At 38.6% G+C, this 6,817-nt stretch overlaps 1 protein-coding gene across 1 annotated transcript in view; it reads left to right on the top strand.

Annotated features, from left to right (window-relative positions):
• The window catches only part of GNB4 (G protein subunit beta 4), a 67,076-nt gene that overhangs the window by 9,995 nt on the left and 50,264 nt on the right, over positions 1-6,817 (top strand). The window lies entirely within an intron of this gene.

Below are 6,817 nucleotides of genomic sequence, written 5' to 3'. Positions count from 1 at the left end.
AGGCTCAGCGGCCGTGGCTCACGGGCCCAGCCGCTCCGCGGCACGTGGGATCCTCCCAGACCGGGGCGCGAACCTGGTTCCCCTGCATCGTCAGGCGGACGGGCAACCACTGCGCCACCAGGGAAGCCCAAGATATTTAACTTTTATTAAAACTAAACATACGGAATTGTAGCTACCTTTCTATGAATATGTTAATTACACAAGTCACATTTTGTGCTATCAAGCCAACTCAGCAAATGACTTAGATCATGACTGATGCCTGCTAGGCACTCATAAAAATTTGTTGGATGAAATTCTGATATACCCAGCTGTCATATTTTCATCCTTTAGCGGTGGGATTAATTGAAAAAAATTTTTAGATATAACCAAGAGTAATATGTAATCAGGTCTGGTGAGTTTGTGTTGTTTCTGGTAAAACAAAAGCAAATTATGTGACTTTAAAGGGTATAAGACTTTGTGACTTAGTGGTACAGAGATGAACCATGCATGGTCCTATCAAAAAAATCCAAGAGGTGATAATATTTGAGTGAAGTCATATGAGAAAAGATGGGCTGACAAGGTTATGATCTGTAATGTACATAATCATAATTCACTTTCTTAATGTTTGGTTCACAAAGCCTTGGAAATACTAAAACTAGAGGCATTGCAACTTAGAGAAAGTAGTTTGAGGACTAAGTAAAAGGAAATACCCTCCTATTTTACATCTCTGACAGCGAATTTATAGAACTGGTTACTGTAAGAGGTTGTACAGCTAAAAATACAAGCATACTGAAAGTGGTTTCAGTGGATTCACAGACAGTGGTTTTGGAATGTATTGCATTTAGTTTAAGGGAAATCCTTAGTATGTTGAGTTCAGTCACATTCTCATGAAACATTTGGTTTTGGTGACATAACACTCTAAATATGTGCCATATTGTGGCACTTACATCCTAATGTAATTATTCTCTTTCTTGTGAGAAGATGAATTTTTCTGAATGGGATGGGTCAGTTCTTGTGCCTGGTGCACGGTAGGTGTTAAATACATGTTTGTTGAGTGGAAGAATAAATCATATGATGATTTGAATTGACAGCAGTTGGAATAGTGCTCATTTATTATTTACTTGGGACTAGAGATGAAAATAATAGGAAATGCAGGAAGAAAACTCTTTTTTTGAAAGCCTTCCCAAAATGTTAAATGGAAAAAAGCTAAACCTATTCACTTAAATTTTCCATTGTATCTCTCTCTATATATGTATGTGGGAATTTAAAAGGGATACACTAAGAAGAACAGAAGCATATCCACTTTATATTTAAAACATGTACTCTGCATCAGGTTTTCATGTAGTACCTGATATCACAGTAGTTTTAGTTTTTGTTAGCTTTGCCTCAAGACTTCCTCCCCTTTTCCCTTTCCTTGATTAAGGATAATTTTTTAATTAAAAATTTAATTTAAAAATCAAAGAACTTAGGGTTAAACACAGCTTTTATAAATGGCGAATAGTCTTAAGACATTGCAGATGTCTCACATTTAATTTATAACACAAATGTAAAAAATATGTAGGAATGAAACAACAAAATCCATTTGCTTTTGATTTCATGAATTCCTATTCCTTTTTTTTTTTTTTTTTTGAAGATGTTGGGGGTAGGAGTTTATTAGTTTATTTATTTTTGCTGTGTTGGGTCTTCGTTTCTGTGCGAGGGCTTTCTCTAGTTGTGGCAAGCGGGGGCCACTCACTATCGCGGCCTCTCTTGTTACGGAGCACAGGCTCCAGACGCACAGGCTCAGGAGTTGTGGCTCACGGGCCTAGCTGCTCCGCGGCATGTGGGATCCTCCCAGACCAGGGCTCGAACCCGTGTCCCCTGCATTAGCAGACAGATTCTCAACCACTGCGCCACCAGCGAAGCCCATGAATTCCTATTCTTTAAAAAAAATTTTACGCATGATATTTTATGGGGTCATGGAATTTACCATCTCAGTTTAGATTTCTGCAACGATGACATAGCTGGTTCAATGATAGAGCCTCAAATTATTATCCAAAGTGTTCACCCCAAGTGGATCTGTTTATGACACTTAGATAAGGAACTTGGTTTCTTGTTGATTGATTTATAACTATGTGTAGACTGATCCTGTTGTGCCTTGTTAAGAAAACTTAATCACAAGTGGGTTTCTTTGTTTTTAAAGAAAAATATATAAAAGTCAGTTTTGGCATTTCATAATCCAAGTTCCTTTTTTAGTTAATTCCAAGGATACACGAAACACTGTTTTCTTCGGGGTATTTTCTCATATACTTTGCTACTTTAACAAAGATTAATACATTTAAGACGAATTAAAAAAAATTGTTTACAAGTATCTGTCTTTTCAGGTGACATGGGTATTTCAACATAGAAGATAGCTTGGTTCTTAAGTTGTCCTTTTCAATCCTGGTGTTTATTTCATTCTTATATTTCTTAAAGAGTAAAGCAAGACCATATACAAGTAGATTATTTTAAAGAAGGCAATGGCTGCCAAAAAAAAAAAAAAAAAAGAAAAAATAAAGATTTTGCCAGATGCATTGTTTCCCTTGAGGAAAGGGAAGATAACACCTGAAATACGTCAAGGAATTGTTAATGATTTCTTAGTAAAAAAAATTTTAAGGTGTGAGTGTTGAAATAGGAAATGTATATGGAAACTTCTCTTTTTTTCCTGTTGCTTCTTTTCTCATTCCCCAGCTATCCTTCAGAAAAATAAAACTAAAAAATTTCGTAATTCAGATATGGGAAATAGTTTTGCTCTATTATTTATTTATTTATTTATTTATTTATTTTTGGCTGTGTTGGGTCTTCATTGCGGTGCGCGGGCTTCTCATTGTGGTGGCTTCTCCTGTTGCGGAGCACGGGCTCTAGGCATACAGGCTCAGCAGCTGTGGCACGTGGGCTCAGCAGCCGTGGCTCGCAGGCTTAGTTGCTCCGTGGCATGTGGGATCTTCCTGGACCAAGTCTCCAACCCATGTCCCCTACATTGGCAGGCGGATTCTTAACCACTGCACCACCAGGGAAGTCCCAGTTTTGCTCTATTTTAAAACCAATTGGAATGGGAATGATTTCTTTCTATAATTATGTATTCCATCTATTATCTTTATTTTTTTTAAAGTATCTAGGTGTTGTGTTTGACCAGGAAGATAATATAAATGCCATTTAATTTTTTAGGAACTTCTTAATACATGAACACACACCCTTGAGGTTTCCTCCAACCCAGTGGTTTTAGACAAGAGTTTAGGCCTGTGGTTCTCAAACTCCAGGAGGCATCAGAATCACCTGTAGTGCTTGTTAACCACAGATTGCTGGGCTCCATCTCAGAGTCTCTGGTTCTTTAGGCCTGGCAAAGGGCCTAAAAGTTTGCATTTCCAGCAAGGTCCTCAGTGATGCTGATGCTACTGGTCCCCACCTTCTGAGAACTAATGATTAGGCTATTTGGTTAAATTAGTGGTTATCAACCATGTTTCTTCACTTACACACCTGATTGATATAACATTAATAATGCCCCAATCCAGGAGTCATGGCATTGGAGTGGGATGGGCAAGGTGCTGTTGGAGAGTCAGGTATTGAGATCTTCAGGAGGTGGGTGTAGTTTGAGATAGCCCCCTTTTAAAATAATTAATTAATTAATTTATTTATTTTTGGCTGCATTGGGTCTTCATAGCTGCACACAGGCTTTGTCTAGTTGCAGTGAGCAGGGGCTACTCTTCATTGCAGTGCGCGGGCTTCTCATTGCGGTGGCTTCTCTTGTTGCGGAGCACGGGCTCTAGGTGCACGGGCTTCAGTAGTTGTGGCACGTGGGTCCTAGAGCACATGGGCTTCAGTAGTTGTGGAGTGCGGGTTCTGTAGTTGTGGCTCGTGGGCTCTAGAGCACAAGCTCAGTAGTTGTGGTGCATGGGCTTAGTTGCCCCGTGGCATGTGGGATATTCCTGGACCAGGGCTCGAACCTGTGTCCCCTGCATTGGCGGGCAGATTCTTAACCACTAAGCCACCAGGGAAGTCCCTGAGATAGCCCTTTAAATGATTGGATGTATTCTCTCCTATCCTCTCCCCCTCTGAATCTTCCTCCTCTACGCTCGTTAGAGAGTTCTAGTCTATAAGTAAGGGTACAAATGGGGTAGGGGTAGTTTAGGTCCTCTCCCAGCAAACTTATACCTTCTAGAGTCAGGGAGGAAGCTTCAGTGCTTCTCAAGGAGCTGAGGAGAGAAAGAAGAGGTTACATTGCAGGAGAATTGGGATGCTGAGGCCATGAACAGAATTCTTTCTGGTAATAATTTTATTTTCCTTTTTTGTTTAAAGTATTACTGTGTTATATCTATTGATCCATCAACAGATATGAATATTGGCCTGAGTCATGTTTATGATTATACCTTCTTCATATATTTCCCTTGTTGGGCCAAATTAGCTCTGACTTAAAGTTCCAAGGACGTTTTGTTAATGTGTGTTATTTAATCCCTAAAACAATCACTTGGGTGTAGACATTAGTGTCTCCACTGTACAGATGAGGAACTTGAGACTCAGAAGTTAAACAGTTTCTGGGATCACACAGTAAGTATAGTCATACTCCAACTCTCATTAGGTTGTGTGAACTTGGGTGAGGTTCGTAACCTCCAAAACATGTAGTTTCCTCATCTGTAAAATGAGGATGATATTAGTACCTACTTTTGAGGTTAATTTGAGGTCGTTAAATGAGTTACTGTGAAGAGTTGTGTACAGTGCATGACACATAGTAAGTGCTTAATAAATGTCACCTCTTGGTTAAATACTAAGTACCTTTTAACATCAGGGGTCATCCAGGTAATCCTCCTCATATATTATAGGTCAAGAATCTCTTACCAGTTTACGTGGTTCTGTGTGCCACAAGGGTTGAGAATCACGGATCAAGCTAAGTTTGTTTGGCTTTTGCAATGAGAAGGTGGAGGCTCAGAATCAGGATTGGCCGCTTATGCTTGAGAAGTTGATTTGTGTTGCCAGCCACATCTCTTGTAGCCATCAATTTTGTAGGAAATCATTTGTTATACCCTCGGAGATTTGCTTTAACTGTATAATGAGACAGTGATTAATCACTACATAATAGATTGTATTTACTGGAAAAGTATTCATTTCTTGGGAATGCCTCAAACATCTTTTAGATAAACTGTTATTTGCTTTAAAAAAAAAAAAGAAAAAGAATCTCTTATCCATAATTTGGAGATCCAGAATGCTTTGAAACTGCAATTTTTTTCATATATCATTTAGTGGCAAAACCTTATGTGATTTGAACTCATTTGGTGGCACAGCCTGACTTGAACTAACGTGAAACTGTTGCTCGTCTACTTTTTCCCCACCTAGTTGTGACGACACTTACATTTTGCTGCAGAAATACTCCTTCTGGATTATGTGGGTGCTGCCCCAGAGTCCAGTTGGTGTGAAATGAAATATGTGATGAATACACCTTTTAAAATCTGAAAACCTGGGAATTCCCCAGTGGTCCAGTGGTTAAGACTCTACGCTTTCGTTGCCAAGGGCGCGGGTTTGATGCCTGGTTGGGGAACTAAGATCCCACAAGCCACGTGGTGCGACCAAAAAAAAAATCTGAAAAGCTTTTAAAAAATCTTTTTAAAATCTGTAGACTCCCAAATTCTGAAATGCATCTGGCCCTTAGGGCTTAGGGTAATGGATTATGGACTTCTGTGAATATGCCCTTAAACCTCTGTTTTCCTCCTTAGACTGTAAACTCCTGGAGAGCTGGACCTGTATCTAATTCACGTGTAGCCCTGGTTCTTGGCACATAATAGGTGTTCGGTAAATGTTTGGTGAGAGAATGAACTGTGCCAGAACAAACCAGTTAGGTGAAGGGAAACAGACTTGAGAGCAGCACCTTACTTTTTTTCCTGGAACACAGACAAAACAGACTGCCTTCAGTTCACAAGAGGCTGAATCGTGTTACTTTTGGGGCACTTAAAAATGTTCAGTGTAATGAGAAATTTGGTAGCAAAATAAAAAAGCAAAACTTAATGCCTATACTACAGTGTTGTCAGCATCTCTTCTATTTTCCTGTCTTATCCACTCACTCCATACAGCTTTAGATTTTTGGCCAACTTCTTGAGAAAGAAAGCCACATGGGAATATCTGTAATTGGAAGACTACTTGGGGTGGGTAAGCGAGTGTGTTTTTACATTCTTCTGAGAATGATTATAAAAGCTTTAAATACCTTAACTAATTCATTAAGGGTTTAGGGTTTTTTTAAATAAATAAAGTATAGGAATTATGAATCAGGATTGCAGAGAGAAAAGCAGAACATTAGAGAATTTAATTATAATAATAGCAAACTTAACTTTTCTGATAGACTCCTAATAGGTAAAAGTAGTTTACATTTAAATTTTGAAAGTACAGTTTAAAATATTCTTTCATGGCTTACATGAGCTTTCATGATCCATATGAAAATTATTAATAGTTAAGAAATACTTGTATGTCTTTGTCTTACATGGATTAAAGTAACTGTTCACTAACACAGCAGTATAATTGTACAGGCTACATAATGCCTTGCTTTAGTAAAAATTCTGTGGGCATTTTAAGAAGTGTAGAGAGAAGTCTATTTGAATTATGCAATTGTATTTTTTTTTTCCATTTTATTTAATAAGTTGCCTTGGATACAATGACCCATTGGTATTCTTTGGCATTTGTAACTGGTACAGCTGAAATTTTTAAAGGATAATTGATATGCTGCCTTCTGCTCAACTAACAGTGCTTTCACTATATGATCAAGTTATTTAAAATGTTTTAAATGGGGCTTCCCTGGTGGCGCAGTGGTTGAGAGTCCGCCTGCCGATGCAGGGGACAC

This window comes from Physeter macrocephalus, chromosome 1 (assembly GCF_002837175.3).
Source record: "Physeter macrocephalus isolate SW-GA chromosome 1, ASM283717v5, whole genome shotgun sequence".
Taxonomy (NCBI): Eukaryota; Metazoa; Chordata; class Mammalia; order Artiodactyla; family Physeteridae; genus Physeter; species Physeter macrocephalus.
Note: the sequence above shows the minus strand (reverse complement) of the source record. Positions and strands in the feature narration are given on the sequence as shown.